The sequence below is a fragment of the Oryzias melastigma genome, linkage group LG11, assembly GCF_002922805.2.
Source record: "Oryzias melastigma strain HK-1 linkage group LG11, ASM292280v2, whole genome shotgun sequence".
Taxonomy (NCBI): Eukaryota; Metazoa; Chordata; class Actinopteri; order Beloniformes; family Adrianichthyidae; genus Oryzias; species Oryzias melastigma.
This window is the reverse complement of record NC_050522.1, coordinates 16,583,186-16,600,187: the sequence shown is the minus strand read 5'-3', so window position 1 is coordinate 16,600,187 and position 17,002 is coordinate 16,583,186. Positions and strand designations below refer to the sequence as shown.

The window sequence follows — 17,002 nt, the reverse complement described above, 5'->3', positions numbered from 1 at the left end:
AAAGCTGTCCGTCCTCCACTGAGCATCACCTCCATCACCCCTCCCTGCCGCGCTCCTCCTTCAACATCCTCCTCCGTACTCTTCCCTCTCAGCTTGACTGTTAGTAGGAAAATTGCCACGGCAGCCCTTGAACTGTTTTACTCATCACACAGATTTGTGATTAAATGGGTTGCTTTGCCTCCTCGCGCTTCGCCTGCAAATGGTTGAACTGATTTGGGGGGGAAATAATGACCTGAAGGAGTTTCCGACTGTTTCTGTGCCATCTGGAGTTCTTCAAAAACTTTAGCGGCTGAATGACATGAGGGCCACCCAGTGTGACGGTACTGTAAGACACGACTTTAGCATACATACTAAGGGGAACAAATCCCCTTTTTTTAAATTAAAGTTTTATGCATCTAAAATACAAAAAAAAATGCATTTTTATGCAAGAAAAAATTAAAAAAACAGAAATGTTTGTACTGAGTGAAAGGCAAATGAAGATTGTTTCTCCAACTGTCAACAAAGAATAAAAAATGTCTTTATTTACTTCAGAAGCTCAGATAAAAACAAAGAGAAAACAACAGTAAAAACTCTTAAAGGACCTAATTTCACATATAAAAAAATTTCTTCAAATCCAAATTAAAAATTCATACTAAAAATTTCTGTGTCTGTATGTATGAATTTATTACAAGACTTCACTTAGCACAAGTACACAAGAGGGGTGTAATAAATATCGATTCAGTGAAATAGCACAATACTCTACTTGCCAATACTTGTATCAATTTAAAATACTGCCAGGGAGAAATTTATTATTTAAAAGAAAACGTGTAGTTCAGTTTTACTTTTGTTCTCCACTTAAATGTTTCTTAAATTACTAAAAACAAAAGCACCATGAATTTGCTTGGGTAAAAGCAGCTTGTTTATGAGACGCAGTTGCAGTCTTAATGTTCTGATCATTAAATAACATCTATTTTGCTATTTTACTTTTGTGGAAAATGCACTACTATTCAGATAATTCTTATGTCATAATTTAAAAACAAGTGAAGTATTGTCTGGAATATATCGGGATACGTATCGTATCATGACAAGAGTATCGACAAACTTTTCTCAGTCTTTAAATTTTTATACATACATTTTTTTAAGTACAATTTTAAAACATTGCCTTGCATCTTAATGGAGATACTTTTGTCGCTTTTTGTCTCAATTTCCTGCATAGTTTAAATTTAAGGCAACTGGGAAGTGCAAAGCTTTTATTTTGAAATTGTTTTAAATGAATAAAAAAAGTCTTTACATTTTTATACATACATTTTTTTTAAGTACAATTTTAAAACATTGCTTTGCATCTTAATGGAGATACTTTTGTCGCTTTTTGTCTCAACTTCCTGCATAGTTTAAATTTAAGGCAACTGGGAAGTGCAAAGCTTTTATTTTGAAATTGTTTTAAATTAATAAAAAAAATTGAATAAAAAAAAAAATGAAAACCCAAATACCAAACAGAAATATTCAGTCATAACTGACAGTGACAGTCATGTTTACTTTTAAAAAAAAACTGACATTATTATTAACCAACCATTAATATTGGACCAAGCCTGACAGTTGGAGGTAGACTGGAGCGCTGCTAGACGAACAACGACCTGGATGGTCAGAGGTGCCAGTGCTGAGCTCCCTCTGGCAATCTTGTACAATGGCCGCTAGCTCGCCTCCCTCCCACCAGCCCAGCAGCCCTCCAGTCTCCCTCGTGCGGTGCCACCCAGCACAGAGGCACACTGCCAGACTTGATCCAACAGTGCGATTGTCGCTCACCGGTATTTATACCCCTACGTGGTACATGAGTGCAGACTAATGGTTTTAGCTCCACTTTTTTTAGGCAAATTTGAATTACACGCTATATGGTTGTTACTTTTAAATAAAATATGAAGAAAAATAAATAGATAATATATTTTAAATGTTTTTTCTTTTACAAAGATATATCTTGAGCCGCAGTGCATGCTGGGAAACGCCTAACTTTATGCAGTTGATTTTTTTGGAGCAGCAAACTTTTTCCCCGTATAAACATCACAATAACGATTTAGATTCTTTTGATATCACATCAAATCAAAATGTCTAGATCCACAAAGCGAAGTGAACCATCCGACCGAAGGAGGGAAAAATTCAGCTAGCTTGTTAGCTAGCGAACATGATTATTGTGACGACATGGATCTGCATGTGACGTCGGAGGACTTCCCTTCACTGCCAGTTACTCCAAGTAAGCCTCCGCTTGCCAAGAAATTAACCCAAATTTAATTAACCCAAGAAGAGACACACTTTAAAAATGGTAGAAACAGTCCGCTCTGAAATCAAGAAAATAAATGAAAAGGTTTCACTTAGCGAAAAACGAGTAGAAAGGAGTGAAGAGTCAACATAGAAGTGCACGAATCGGGTTGCTGAGTTGGATAGTTCTGGTCGTCGATGGAACCTGCGGCTGTACGGACTTCCGGAGTCTGAGAGGGAAAACGTGCGGGAGAAGGTGATCAACATCTGTCAAGGAGTCCTGCCAGCCGAGAAAGGGAAGCTTCCAGATGCCATCGATGTTGCTCATCGGATGAGGAGGAAACGCAGGAGGATGTCAGACCGAGAGGAGTTGTCATCAGGTTTATCTCCCGGCGCCTGAAGGAGGAGATTTGGAGAGCGGTTTCTCCTGTCCAAAGGATGACTCTTCAAGGAGGACCTCACTACGGAGGACATGGAGAACCGACAGAAGCTGTGGCCGCCGATCAAGAAAACACGTGATGGGGGAAAGGTATGGAGCTAAATCGGGGCCAATATTATTTGAAACCCAAATAAATCAAATTGGAAAAAAAAATGTGTGTTTAGTAAAAAAATATATATATATAAATGTCCAAAACTTTTTGCTATTTGAAAATAAACTTAGTAATTTTCAGCTTCAAATGTTCTGTTTTTAGGTTTCAAAATTTCAATTTCAAAACTTATTTTTCAGTTTCAAATCTTGTTTTACGACGAGTATTAGAGCCACTTTATAAAGAAAAAAATATTTTTTTAAATTACGACTTTAAATCTCGTAAATTTGCGAGAAAAAGGTTGTAACTGCTAAATTACGAGAATAAAGTCGTATATTTATGACTTTAAAAGTCATAGGCTAAATGACTCAGGACTCATTCTCCGTTCAGATGCCTGCAGCATGAATGCCATCTCTGCTCAAAGCTTTCTCCACAGAGATCTAACTAACTCGCTCGTAAATCTATGAGATTTAAAGTTGTAAATTTACGAGATTTAAAGTCATAAATTAATGAGAAAAGAACCAAAGTTGTCTGTTTATCAAAGCCGTGCTCAAAGATAAAAGACGTGGAGTATCTTGTGAAGATTTATTTTCAGATCGGTGTTAAAACAAAGAAACTCTGAACCTTTTGGTGATTCAAAATCAAATTATTTCCTGGTTCGGTGTCGGTAGTGCGGAGTTTCATATGTAAAATACAGAGCTCAGAGATACATGTTCATCAGGACCGTCACTTTTGCCTTTCATTTCCCAGAAGCCCTTTCACCAGGGTGGGAACTTCCAGGGAACTTCAGTCCCGATGCATTCTCTGACTCTGAGAACTGTAATAATTACCGTCAGAAAACGGCTGTTAAGTCTGTAATATGATAGTCTAAAGTTGTCCCAAGATGGGTGTAAAAAACAGAGTTTTATCACGTACAAACAATCAATTAAACCTATTTGTATCTGACAAATTCATCTTATTTTTACAAGTAAATGTGTTTTTCACTTCTAAAAACTTTCTATCGTGTATCCTCACACCTGATTATTAATCTGAAAACACACGTTTGTTGTTTGGAATCTTTATAATCGGAAAACATTTGATTTCTTTGGGGACATTTTTCATTTTAATTGTGTCTCTTCCTGTTCTTCCTGTAAATCTATTTATCTTTATGTCAAATCGGCTATTTCACTCTAAATTTATTCTAAAAAGTGATTTGATTTTTATCCATTTCCTCAACAACAGTCATTCATATATTCAAGTATGTTAAAAAGACACTTTTTGAACTAAATTTGGGAACATTTGTACATAAAACTTGAGCTTCTATTTATTGTCCACATGTTATTTCACTCTGTGGCCTGTAGATGGCAGCAAAGGAACATAGATGCGTCTGTCTGGCTTTTCTTAAGACTCTTGACATTAAAAGACTTAAAGTGGGCCTTTCTTTAATCAGTGATGACTTGATTTTTAAATAGGTATTATTTAATGACCTTCTGGCATTTAATATGTAAACGTTTTCTTTAAAACTCCAGGTAATCCCCCCTCAAAAACACCAAGATTTCATGTGGACCAACTGTTGGTGGCTTTGAAAGAACCCCCTCAGTGCAGATGGAGTAAATGACAGAAGATCTTGTCTCCTCAGTCGCCCCATCTCTATTTCCATCTGCAGCTAGCAGCATCTGTTTCAACCTTCCAGACAAGAGATGGATGAAGAGAGGGAAGGATGGAGAGAACTTCATGGCTTGCTTGAAATTAATTCTCATCCGCGCCTCCAGAGCTTCACTCTGCTGCTGCAGCCGCTGCCGCTGCGGCGTGTGTCTACTGAGTCGGAGCTTCATGCATAATGCATCAGGTTTAATTGCAAACCCAGAAACTAATGACTTTGGACTGGTTAACAGCAGGGGAGCCATACATCTCGAGCAAACTGAATGAAAAATCAGCTCAGAGGAAAGAAAAAAAGCAGCCTACCCCCTAATTGATGAATAATTGAAGCGGCGAGCTACAGGGCATAATTGTGACATTTTGTTTCAATCAATTTCCAAGTGGTGTGGGCGAAAGTGCACTTAAAGGGGAAAGGCAACAACAATGAACGAGAGGGAGAGATGGAGTGGATGGTGATGGAAATGGACGTTGTGTCTTCAGTCACTCTGATGACATTTGGGAGTGAAGCTTTTTCTTTTTTTTTCTTTTTGCCTCTTTTCTGCTCTTTGATAAAACAATTAAAAGTATTTTTTTAAATCCCATCCATCCTAAGGAGCTATTGTTCACTTTCAGTCATTGAACAGACAGAAACACAAAAACATGAAGTGAGACTGGTTAAGTAGGGCTGTTTGGGTGTTTTTTTTTTTTAACTAATAATGTTAATTTCCTTTTTGGACTCATCCATTGTGTTACAGTTTAACAGATTCATCTGTTCTCCTGAAAGCCACAAAACAAACTTCAGAACTGAAAAACAAAACAAACAATAAAAAGCTTGTGAATTGTGTCCTGAGGCTTCAAGAGGCACTGATTGAACATTTGATTTTGCAGAATAAATTTACAGCTTTTTAAGAAAAAAAAAAAAATCACAAAATGACTTTAGTTGACCTTGTGCACATTACTCTGACATTTATTGTTAAAAATGGTTCCCATGGAAGCAGAAGTTTGTAAAAACGGTTAAAATGTTTACGTTTTTCTAATTTTCCGCTTTGTGTTCATTTATGTGTCAAATAATGTCCTAGATATTTAAAAACTAGTGAGAGTGATCACACAGTAGAGCGAATAAATCAAATTAAGCTTAAAACAGCATTTCTGAGTATTTCTTTATGAATCAGGAGCAGAAGAAGAAATGAAGTTGGAAAAAATGTGTAGATGTGTTGTAGAACCTTCAACGACAAGCTAATTCAGATGCATCAGTTTGTAGATCCGTCTTTGTTTTCCTCAAACCTGTTCGGCTGGATAGCTCCAGTGCTGCTCGCCATGTTAGGTTGGGGTGTGAGGGGCTATTAGCTAGCGGTAGAGAATGTAAACCAATGGTTGATGGGAAGAGGGGATGGGCTAACAACTCACAGGTGGATTTCTAATAAACTCCTGCCGCTCTGCAGAAACTATGTCCTAGAAAACGACACTGTTTAGTTTAATTGGGCTAAAAACTGCATCATCATAATTAGGAGAAAACTGGGAACGCTTTGAAATAACACATCACTGAAAACGTCATCACTAGCTTACAAAGTTACTGTCTCTGAATTATTCAAGAGTACCTGACTGCAGATGACGGTGGATGACACCCTGACTTCCATTGACAAAGTATTGTAGAGCATTTAACAAAGGACTGATGTGAAACACGAGATACTGAACATTCAATAATTAAAAACTTTACAACACATTCAACTGGAGTCCAGAACTGGTTTGAGATAGGAGCCAAAATGCAGGAGAATGAAGCATTAAATAAACTAACGTAGACATGTAAAAGCAAAGGAGAGAAAATTAATACAATAGGATAAAATATTTATATGAAGATTGGAAAATAAATAAATATTACTATCAAAATAATTACATGTAGAAACAAAAATAAAATAATTAAATTAAAATAGAATAAACAAAATAAATACAAATGCAATATTTATATAAAGAAACTTTTGTAATATAAATAAAAAAAACAAAATGAAATAAAGTAAAATAAATATTGGTTATCTTCTTGTATTTTATTGTTTAATGATTTATTTTATAGTTGATTTTAGGTTCAGCATTTGGGTTCTTCTGCTTTCATAAGTGCTCCACAAATAATAAATAGATTGGTTGATTGAAATAAGAACAACCTTAGAAAATAATTATATTAAAATAAATAAATACAATGAAATCAAGTTAAGTAAACAAATAGCTTTATAATCAAATCAAATCAAATAAGGGGCAGCAAAGCAGATGACCTGACAACCTGGAGTGATTGACAGCGGAAAATTCAGCTCAAAACATCCCTGAAACACCAAACTAGTCTGCACAGTCCTGACAAAAGCAATATGTCAGTGTAATATATTACTTTTGTAATGAGTTACTCCTAACACTGGCTTTAAATAACCAAAACTTATTGATGAAGTTTCCATTTTAATACGAGTACAAAGAGAAACAATCAGTCTGGCAGCAACTATTCTCTCCAATTTTAAAACAGCTAGTCAGCTGCTGCTTTATAATCAGTTTCCATCCTCAAATCTATTTTCAAAGATCGACAAAAGAACATTTGTAAGTAAATGTGCAGAATTGTTGTGGTTTACAAATTTGCTTTGCTGCCACACAGATACTCAAAAATCTCCCATGCTTGATGCTGGATGGACGCTCTGTTTACACTTTTTAACTTCTGTTGATATTTTTTTAAAAATCGCTGCATGTTGATGCACATTTTACACCAAGAATTTGATTCTTTTTTATTCTGTTTCTAACCCCAGACAAAAAAACAGACTGGATAAGGACCAAAGAGACTTAAAAAAATAACAAAAAAACAAAACAAAAAAAACAGTGAATCAGTTCTTTGAATTTCTTTCTAATTGTATTGAGATTAAAGTCAAAATTCAAAGAGATTTAGCAAAACTTTTCAAGTTAAAGTTGATTTAAAAAAAGTCAGGATTTCAAGATTTTAGTCAGACATCTGATTTTGTAGTTGCATAATTCTCAGTTGAATGTGCCATTCTGACTTCTGATATACATCAGTTTCATTCATTATATTTTAGCTCAAATCCTCCTTTTATTGATGGAAAGTTGAAAGTATTTCCTGACAGTTTACAGTTTTCTCTCTCTGATTCTGCCTAATTGATATATTTGCCTTCATTTTAACAAAAGTGAAACTTAAATAAATTGTTATAGACGTTTTTTAAAATGGATATTAGTTTAGTAGTCAGCAGCCATTTAGTTTACAGTGGTGTGGCTGCATCACGAGTGGGTTTTTCCGTCTCTGGGCTGACGGTGTGTTTCTGTATTCTTGCAGCAGATGCTGGATCCTGCAGCGAAGGAGCTGCAGCAGGACTGCACCAACTCACGGGCCGGACCATTTGTTTTTTCTTGAGTTTGCGCATGCATGATGAACCTTTACCTCTGCAAAGACAATAGCAGTCAAATAAAGACGTGTATTTCATCATCCATCCATCCTGATCTCACTTTTTCATCATGCTATTGCAGTAAACACAGCCACAGCTCCCCCCACATACACCCACACATGCTTTTTTTATTTTTTGGCTCTGATTGCCTCATTCAGTCTTTAAGAAGATCCTTTTTTTTTCTTTAAAACCACACAAAAGTGATTGACATGTATGGAAATGAGCAAGTTGCATCCTCAAAGGAGACGCCATACGGATAGGACGACGAGGGGGCATCCGCAAACGGCGTCTGTAAATTCCTGACATGCCTAACGTATGTTAATGAGCCATTCTCTCCCTCTGATATAATTACTGCGAGGGGATATTGCCTTTGGTGAAAATATCCGTCTCCCGTGCCGTGATCACCTCATGGGGAGGAGAAAAAAAGTAAAGAATGATAAAGTAGTGGGGGTATAAATTCTCATTTACCATGCTTGAAGGTAAAGGGAGGCTGGCAAATTCACTGAGGATGATATATTGACAAAGAGGCACCTTCAGCTCATTACATTTCCCCTTTGTTGAAGCTCTTTCTGCACTCTTGGATTGTTTGTTGTGCTGTATTTACGCTGGCACTGTCAGCTGCATTTATTTCGGGATTCCCCCAGAGTTGTCTTTATTGGTGCTGGAAGGGACGAAAACTGCGAGCTTTGATTGAAGTAGTTACATCTCATTTTCTCTTTACGGAAATCTCTTTGGTTTTTATAGAACTTAAAACTTAAGGTTCCAAAAACTAAACATTTATATTAAAATAAACCGCAGAAAATATAAAAATATCATAAAATACATCATTTAAACTTCTCCTGTTGAGATATGTCTGCAGCAGCTCATCTATTATGTTTGGACACTTTGGTTTTAATCAGAACCATAGACATACAGTATATTAATAACTGGACAAAGCGAGGTGTTGATAAAAACTGCTTTACCTCCAGCTTTCACAAAATCAGGCCAAATCCGTGAGTGTCTTCCTGATACGTGCGCCGCCATTTTGAAACCAGTCGACAGTGATTGTTCCAATTTGATTCGAGTCACATTTTTAAGTCAACTTCTGTCACCAATCATGAGTGAGCTTGATAAAAGTCCACACGCCTTCCACTGAAAGTGGCTCAGATGAAGCTGTCAATCAAGTGCTTGAGGTGGAGCCAGTGTGGGTGTGGTGAGTTTGGGTTTTCAAAACCATCTGAGGCCCTAAAAAGTACAAAAACCATCCATATATTTAATTTCTTAGGGGCGGAGCTACAGGTGGGGCAAGGGGAGGCTCTGCCCCTCCCAATTTTTGAGTCAACGTTATTTTTGTTATTAAAAATTCTAGTTTTTGAAGCATTAATAGCATCATCTTAGCTAAAATAACTACTGTTTTAATATCAATAACAATAATAAAACTGAAATACGTTGGAAGAGAAAGTTTGTGAACCCTTCTCTATTTCTGAACAAAATGGACACGTGTGTTTTTTTATGTCAATCTAAATCACTATGATGACACGAAACATAACCTGCTTAAATCACACCAAAATATGTTTTTTTTATATATATTTTTATTGAACACAATTATTTCAAAGGTGATAATGTAATTTATAAAGAAACAGAAAACCCAATGATTAAACAAGATAAAGCACATGGTTTAAAAAAAAACAGAATTAGCCAAAGGACTGGTTTTCATCTGTGGTCCCCTGACCATGATGACAAACGCTAAGAACAATGAACATGTACAAATGGCAAATACCTTAAAAGCTAACAAAATATGTTGATTGGTCTTTCTGACAACACCCAATGCATCTACCGGGCTTGGGGCAGGCACAGGCACAAACAAGCAAGACACTGGTTCGTTTGCTGTTGAGGCTAAATTCATGTTTTTTTTTGTGAGTCTATTTGTTTATTTTTTGTCTATTTGCTACATTGTATTTAATCACTTTTTTTTTTTTTTTTTTTAGTAATTTTGTTTATTTGGCTAATTGTGAATTTTTTGGGGGGGCCCCAAAAATGGGGGGCCCCATGCCCATGCCTATAGCCGGCCCTGCTTTACAGTATGATCTTCAAATCTAAGCATTGTTAGAGTTTTGGTGCCTCCTCATGGGCTCTTTCAGATCAAAAACAATGTTTTTTTTTCTTCTCAATGAAGGGTCTCAAGACTGAAGTGAGGAAGAAACGACCAGTTGACAGGGGAAGTAGTAAGCAAGAGTGCGAATCACTCCAATCGGTGGGATCTATTCTGCTCCCCCTGACAGATCCTGGTATCGAGCCGCTGGCAGAGAACCAGGCTGCTCTTGAAACAAAGTTGACGGACACTAGGGGGCAGTGTGAGTCTGCACGCCCTGGAACAGATGAGATGCACTGATGTTCTGCACTCTGCGTTCCGCCTGATGGATCCAAGAGATACTAAAGGCGAGAAACAATGGAATCCGAGCTTAGCTGAAATCTAACAATCAGATAAAAAATACTCAAAAATGGATGTTTATTTTAATAGATGCAACTCAAATTGGGTGCAACAAAAAAAAGGTGCAAATTCATTTGCACTCATTGTTGCACATCAGTGGAAAATGACACTTGGAAAGGCAGCAGATTCGCAACACAATACCTGTGTAATCTGCATCTAAATCAATGCAACAAAAGAGCATCCTTCATTATAGCATAAGAAGAAATAATGCAGACAAGCTTGACTTGAAGTGCACCAGACTATAAAATGATGAAAAAACAAAACCACCCACAGGTAAAAAACCCTAGCTCCAACAAAGCTTTTCCTTTTTTTTCTCCCTTTTCTCTCGTCTCTTCTTCACATCATTACACAAAACAGACTCAGTACAAGCAAGTAAAATGTCAGTGTTTTTGAGGTTACAAAAGGAGTGATGCCATTATCCAAACATTCCTCATTAGGAGAGTTCTAACAGAGGAACCCAGCCATCAGCCCGGCTTCCTCTGGCTGGCAGTTCTGGGTCACCATCAACTGCTGTGCAAAAACACCATTACCATTTGTTGCTGAAATTTGACAAAAAAAAAGAAAGAAAAAAACACGGCTGCAACTTCAAAAGAACAAAAAATCTTTAATCTTGGGTGTCTTTGAAAGTCTTGGAAAATTTCCTCGGGTTTGGTAATAACAGGGACCATGGAGGGGGGGGATCCGTGTTTGTTTGTGGGAGAGTCGTTTGTTTGGGGAACAAAACTGCAGGGAAAACAAGACTAAAAGAGACCTATCTGCAAAAAAAATCTAATTTTTACTCGTTTTGTTTATATTTTAAAAAAAAGAATTAACTGTTTGAGATAAATGAAAGTCATTAAGCCACAAACGTGTTCCGTTCCAGCAGCTTTCCACCATCCAGATGACTGACAGCACACAATCTGCATAACGCAGTTTCGAGGTCAGATGATGGCAACTGGAGCATGCTCAGTGTAGCCGAGAAGCAAGCGGGTGGGACACCAGGTAGCAGCATCTGGCCCGGGTTTTTCTAGAACACACATTGCCTGCGGTGCTGCAGAGCATCTGTCTGTGGTCTGCAGGCTGGCTGAGCGGGCAGACCCACAACCCAGCCAACCAAACGGATGTCCCGCGCACATGGATGTCCTTCAGGAATATGTGGGTTAATGTCTCTGTTATGTCAGTCCGACTCACTCCTGTCTACTCTGTGATATCACTTTTCCAAAGCCCCGGAGAGGAAAACGGTTTGTTGTTTTCCCTCCAATCACAGAAATGTTACTAATTCACTTTTTTACTTCTAGCGTTCATCATTTTTAAATTGTGTTATTTATCCTATTGTGAAATATGTATATATATTTATATTAAATAAGTACAAAAATTGTAAAAGTTATATTTGGACTTTCTACCTCTCTGGAGAACAAATTTCTACATTTTTTAACTTATTTTTGCATGTTTTTTTTCTGAGACGAAAGGAACTACCATGTTAGCATAGTTAGCAAACAACAAAATCCTTTTTCTTCCTAGAAATAATCGTTACTCAGTCATTAGAGTATAAATCTAAAACTTTATTTCATTTTTCTTAAACATTAACAACCCAAAAATGTTTGACAAATAAAGTTTTATTTAGCTCGTTTTTATGGCTAACTGAAGCTATTGTTTTGCTAGGAGGAGGAACACAACTCACATTAGCTTTTTGAGCAAACGGCATGAGTAATGCAGAAATGAAGGTTATAAATGTTTAAACCTTTAAAGTCCCACTCTGATCTTCTTTTGATCTATTGTAAAAATGTTCCCAGTGGTTTTTAAATTATGATTATGCTGGTTTTAGCCAAAGTTGAAAAAAAGGGCTACATTCACACTGCCTTGGCAACGTGAGTTCACGCAACCATGTTCAATGAAAAGTCTGTGTGAACGGGCTTAAATGCATGTTTTGGGCAAAACTGTTCAAAACTTTTGTGTTTGCGCACATTTTTTAGACTATTTTCGGGTCATTGTATCCGCATTGAAAGTTAAACCAGTTGAACTTTGACCAGTCACGGACTCAGATTTGATAGTGACGTACCGACACATTCTCATTCCCAAGTCGTCACATTTTGACACATGGTTAAGGACATTTTGACGTACTGGCTGTTCCAATTAAATCAGGAGTTAGGTCGTTTTGTCGGACGCGGTTCCACACATGGACTGAACATGGATTGAACCTCGGAATGTGGACGGTATCGGTACTCTAACCCTAGCCTGCTCCGCGGCTCGTACCATGTCCAGAACTGGTACAGCATCCAGAACCAGTACCAATCTGGGTCCAGTCCGAGTCCAGTACCAATCCGGGTTTGGTACCGGTGCGGTCTGCGTCCCGATCCGGTATCCGGTTTGTGGCCTGGAGGTTGGGGAGCCTTGATTTAATTTGAACAGCCAGTTTATCAAAAAAGAACGAGTTGGGGACACCTAAAACGCCAAAAAGTGACACAGAAGGTCCTTAACCATGCGTCAAAATGTGACGACTTGGGAATGAGAATGAGTTGGAGGTACGGATGGCGTCCCCTTTAATTTACAGAAGTGTCAACCATTTCAAAATTGATCACAAAGGAGAAATTCATAATTGCAGTTTGACCCCAGACTGCGCGTCACGTCCTGTGTTTGTGCCTTCAGTTGTGGCTGGGACTTTTGATGCGGAGCAACCCCGCCCCCCTTCCCCTCAGAAGGGGGCCCAGAGCTTGTAGCCCAACCACATTTTTTTTATCTGCTCTTGATACAATGATTTGAATTAGGAAATACTAAAAAAATTCAAAATTTTGGCCTAATTTTCTTTAAACAGAAAACGATATGTAAAAAAACACTTTTCATCGGAATTAGTCTTTGTATCTTAAGTCTACTTTTATTTCTGAACAATGCAACTGTTTCTAGAGCTTACGGGAACACAGATTAATCCATTAAGGATTATTAAGGCCTCAAAATAAACATTAAAAACTATTATAAGAGTGCTCACATGTAACCTCTCATGAAACCTTTTCTCATCTCACAGGGTAAATGTCCCCTTAAAAGCATTCACAATTACTTCTAAAATCCTGCAGATGATTTTAATTTAATTAAAAATTTGCCATCATCACTTTTTATTCCCAACAACAGCAAAAACAACAATAATCCACAGGAACCGAACACCTCAGACGGACAGAAAAGAGCAGCAGGATGCTTCGCTCCCACTTGCCCCCTTCTGATCCAGCCTTGCTGGCAACAGATGGCCGTCTCTCCCACAATGCCTCGCGTTCGCAGATGTCAACACACGAGGTGACAAACTCTCTGCAGGGGTCTGCGCCTCTGTGTCCACGGTCTGTGCATGTGTGTTTGTTTGTGTGCGTAAAAGGCATCTTCCCCTTGGAATGACAGGAAGGTGTTAGTAGAGGACAACCTGCAGGATGGAGGTGCCATCTAACGGATGGGTCGGCACAATCTGGCGAAATCTATCCTCTCTAACCATCACTTGTACAAGGAAATATTACCAGTGACTCCAAATTATTTGAGCATCTAAGAGACCACAAACACACAATTATTTCTCATTTTGATGCTTGACCACTTTGCACCGCACTTTGCAATCTGTTCCTCTTTCCCTGTATGCCGGCCAGGCCAGGTGTGCAGGCTGGCAGAGGCCAGCACAGCCAGGTGAGCAAGCTGCTGGCCAGGTGCCTTTCAGAGGTTTGCAGAGCTGACCAGAAACCAGATGGGCTTTAGAGGGAGCAGCAGGAAGAGGGATATGCTCCAGCAAACACATATGACCGAGAAAAGAAAAAAAAAACTTCAGAAAGTGTTTCAGGCCTCCAGTGAGTTTATAAGTGAAATGCTTAATGTGTTTTTACTGTACTTCTCTCCCAGCAGCCAAGGCAGAACTCATGCAAAACACGAGCGATGTACAACTCGCCGCAGCTCAGAGCTCGCATAAATGTCACTCACAAACTGTGAAGCTGAACTAAATTGGGGTGAATTTTCGGGTTTATGGGTCTCCAGCTTTGCTGCTTAAAACATATGACGTTTGGGTTTTCAGTCAAGCTGCAAATGGAAACTTCTGGTGCATGTTTTACACCAGGAAGCTACACGTCTCCAAAAGAAGCAGGTTTCTAAAGACACTAGTTGTAAAAATTAATCTTTTAAAACTTGTAATAACAATAAAGGTTAGGCTGCGGACACGTAGAATCTTCAAGATTCGGTCATTTGCTGTTTAATTTGCTGAGAAACTTGCGTTTAGGTTGCAGCGCGGTGGCATTTTGGGATATATGTCCATAGTCTTAAGGTTTTGTCAAGAATCAGATTGAACTCCTATTGAGAGAGCCTTATGCTAGGTTCACATTGCCCTCAGCAACATGCATTCAAGCAACCACTTCTAATGAAAAGTCCATGTAAACATGCATATATGCACGTTTCAGGCTTCTGTTTTCCAACCTGTTGCATTCAAGCACTGTTAGGCAAGTTTCTACGACCAGTTTTGGGCCATTGAGATCAAGTTAACATTAGAATTTGAAGACATTATTTTTCAATTTCTGTCCGCTTGGAGGGATAAATGTACCTGTACGGGTAAGGAAGCAATTCAGATTCGGCCGAAGTCTTTCATATATCTGAACAGAACTGAGAGAAAAAGCATAGATCAAGATTTGCAACATTTCACACCAAGTCTGTTCCAACTGTTTACAAGTATCAGGTAGCGACAGTCCAGTGTGAACACTACGCAAAATGCATTTTCAAGATTTCAGCACGTTCTTGATCACATGGTTTGTCTGTAGTACGCTGAATCGATCTAAGCTTTATAGATAATAATCGAGTCATATAAATATAGATTGATCTAACACATAATGGTAAAGTTTGCTAGCTTGATGCTACGTATAATGGGATTTCCCACAGGAGGGCTCATGCTAGCGTTTGTTTGACCTAAATATTTATTGCTGACTAAATTATCATCTTTATAAACTCACAGGTGTGAATTTTCCAAACTCTTTTAAGGAAATATTTTTTAAAGTAACAATTTGTGGTCTAAAGCACAGTTCTTTTGCTCTTACTTTCTTCTTCTTCAAAAAAATAAGTTGTAATGCAATAGCATGATCACCACCTAGTGGCCAAACTGAAAAGCCTTCCAGGAGAAGCAGAACAATTGTTGGAGCCTCTCTGTTTGAGAATCCATGTAACAGTGCATGATATTAACAATCTCATTATTATTTCACTGATACATTTTACAGTATGTGAACTGTATCAGATTAATGGGAATATCTACAAAACATTTATATGTTATTGATGTATTTCTAAATGAATGTGTCTAAATGTGTAAACTGTGTAAATTCAAAAATCAATCGAACTGAACTGAGTGGATCGATAGAACCAGATAAAAAATTATCGGAATCGAATCAGTTTGATTCTGGAAACTACTGCCGATACCCAGCTCTAGTACATAGCATCAGACCAGTATAGTAATCTGGAAATCAAGCCTCCTATAAAGACACGTTGACAGCCTTTTCCTTTGCCTTAACTGATGCTTCATAAATCACACTCGTGGGCTCGGCCTGCAGAAGACGAATCGGCCATCTGTAAATATTTATTCAGCATCTCTATAATTAAACAGAGCCAATGCATCATGTCAGGCATACATCCTTGGTAATATCAGCTCACACACGACGGCTGAATAATACAGCAGGGAACAGCTTGGTCAAACATTTGTTGTAGACTGAAGCGATGAAAAGCCAGTCCGGCGCGCCGCACTCGCGAATGCTGGATTGATAAATGTGCGATGTCACTTATTAGAACGATGGCGCGAAAGATATCAACAGATGGAATGATGAATGCAAGATGTTGCACAGAGGAGCAGCTGAGAATGATGAGCAGCCAGAGAAGATGAATTCAGGATGTCAGAACAGAGGAGGATCAAACCAGACCCTTTCAGTTGGGGGGAAATGCTCTCTGTCGGGCTTACCCAAACACACGCTCAGGATGAAGGAGCTCCAGTCTCATAAAGGAGATGGAGTGGAACCCAAACACAGAAGATCCAAGAATTCCCATATGGAGTAAATTTAACTGAAGGTGCTGATGTAATCTTAACCCATTGATGCCTATTGATGCATCAAACGTACCTTATATGAAATAAATGAATGAATGAATGAAATGGTTTATTTCAAGCAATCAGCTAATAATACATGAAATAGCATATCAAATAATAAAGTAGATCGCTTGAAAGGGAGTGGAAGGAAGCAAACTTATATAATCCCAACCCGGCTCGACCATACCATTTTCTCTACATGAGTTATCAACATCCGGTTCAGGACTTAGTGTCAAGTATTTATAACCTACAATCATAGATTCAGGTAATAAAGGACTATTAATATCAGTGATGTAATCAAATGTCAAAGCATCCACAGACAAGTCATTTATACAGTAATAATCATTAACAATAATCAAAATATTCTCATTAGTTATTCTCATTAAAAAAGTTCATTTGTGCAGATTGTATTCATCAAAGAATTATTATAATTATACAAAAAGTAATAATTGAAAGAAAAAAAAAGAAAAAAAATGTGTGCAGAATCAGTTCTACATCACAGTTTAGGAACAAGTTTAAGGCCACGTAATCGTTCCTTATTGTTGTGACTGAAAGAAACTTTAAAAGACTTAAAAAGCCAAAGAGTTGAGGAGAATTGGAGACACGCATCTGCTGCTCGTGACCCGGAACTGGAATCCTATTAGCATCTCGTTGAAAGCAAAAACATTTTTTTTTCATAAGTGGATATAAA

The 17,002-nt window shown here is 37.9% G+C and overlaps 2 long non-coding RNA genes across 2 annotated transcripts; both read left to right on the top strand.

The window, feature by feature from the left end:
- The first annotated feature begins 1,091 nt into the window (after nt 1–1,091).
- Nucleotides 1,092–7,836, top strand: LOC118599384. The gene is made up of 2 exons (XR_004948719.1): nt 1,092–1,784; nt 7,687–7,836. It is a non-coding gene; the product is annotated as an uncharacterized LOC118599384 (long non-coding RNA).
- On the top strand, nt 1,978–5,217 carry LOC112159884. Its single transcript, XR_002921556.2, has 2 exons — nt 1,978–2,758; nt 4,265–5,217. It is a non-coding gene; the product is annotated as an uncharacterized LOC112159884 (long non-coding RNA).
- Nucleotides 7,837–17,002: the final 9,166 nt, after the last annotated feature.